Source organism: Bos javanicus, chromosome 28 (genome assembly GCF_032452875.1).
Source record: "Bos javanicus breed banteng chromosome 28, ARS-OSU_banteng_1.0, whole genome shotgun sequence".
NCBI lineage: Eukaryota > Metazoa > Chordata > Mammalia > Artiodactyla > Bovidae > Bos > Bos javanicus.
In genome coordinates, this window is record NC_083895.1 from 10,864,516 (window position 1) to 10,866,426 (window position 1,911).

Genomic DNA, 1,911 nt, shown 5'->3' on the forward strand with positions numbered 1-1,911 from the left:
TTACTGCTTTATATATAGTAGTGTGTGTATGTCAGTCCTAATCTCCTAGTTTATTCCTCCCTGTCTTTGTATTTTAAGAAGTAGTTAATTATTACCAAGCTGACAAAGACTCACCCACAGTCGCCTTGGGTTATTTGACAAGAAGGCACTGAGTGCATTCAACTGTGTCCGTGAACTTTCTCAAATACCCAGGAGCCTATGTAGTGCTTTAACTGCCCTCTGTGCGACGTTCTCATATTTCAGATGGAATCGGCAGAGAAGGAGACAAGTTTTTTTTTCCCCTTTTGGATTCATTAATTAATAACTCAGTACTTAGTGTGTTAGTCATTCAGTCGTGTCTGACTCTTCGTGATCCCATGGACTGTAGCCCATTAGGATCCTCTGTCCATGGAATTCTCCAGGCAAGAATATTGGGGTGGGTAGCCATTCTCTTCTCCAGGAGATCTTCCAAACCTGCAGATGGAACCCAGGTCTCCTGCATTGTAGTCAGATTCTAACCCATCTGAGTCAGCAAGCAGCTGACAAATCATCATTCTTTTAAAGCTGGGAGCTGAAGGCGGTTGTGATCCATCAATGGGAATCCCTAACCAAGGATTCCCCAGTACCTTAAAGTCTTTTCGAAGTAATCTCCAAAGCACTGCAAACTTCCGTGTTGATAAAACAAATGGGCAGAAGTGATGGCAAATTGGAGTATCAGTAAGAAATAAATGGCTTTTTTGGGTCATGTATTTAAACATTGGGAATTCTTTTCAACTACTTTCAATAATGATACTTAGAACAAAGAAACAATCCAACTGAAAAAATGGGCAGAAGACCTAAGCAGACACTTCAGTGAAGACATACAGATGGCCAACATGAAAAAATATTCATTAATTATTAAGAAGTGCAAATCAAAACTACAATGAGATACCATGTTACACTGGTCAGAAAGGCCATCATTTAAAAGCCTACAGATAACAAATACTGGAGAGAGTGTGGAGAAAAGGGAACTCTCTTACACTGTTAGTGGGAATGTCAATTGGTACAGCCACTATGGAAAACAGTATAGAGGTTCCTCAAAAAACAAAAAAAAGAGTGGCCATAAGATCCTGCCATCCCACTCCTCAGCATATATCCCGAAAAAACGAATTGGAAAAGACACATGCACCCCAGTGTTCACTGTAGCACTATTCACAACACTAAGGCATGGAAATAACCTAAATGTCTATTGACAAATGAATAAAGATTAGTCTATACACACAATAGAATGCTGCTGCTGCTAAGTCGCTTCAGTCATGTCCGACTCTGTGCAACCCCAGAGACGGCAGCCCACCAGGCTCCCCCGTCCCTGGGATTCTCCAGGCAAGAACACTGAAGTGGGTTGCCATTTCCTTCTCCCAATAGAATGCTACTCAGCCATAAAAAAGAATGAAATAATGCCACTTGAGGCAACACGGATGAACCTGGAGATTATCATCCTAAATGAAGTAAGAGAAAAACAAATACCATATGCCATCATTTATATGTGGAATCTAAAATACGACACAAAGAACTCGCCTATGAAACAGACTCACAGAACAGATTTGTGCTTGCCATGGAGGAGGGAAGGACTGGGAGTTTGGGATTAGGAGATTCAAGCTATTATATATATGGATAAACAGCAAGGTCTACTGTACAGCACAGGAACTATATTCAATATCCTGTGATAAATCATAATGGAAAAGAGTATGAGGAAGAATGTATATACATGTATAACTGAATCACTTTACAGTAGAAATTAACAGAACCCATAAATCATTAAAAAATAATCCTTAGAATGATTTAACTTTAGTTGCTAAATTGTGTCCAACTCTTGTGACCCCATGGACTAGAACCCACCAGACTCCTCTGTCCATGGAATTTTTCAGGCAGGCATACTGGAGTGGGTAGCCA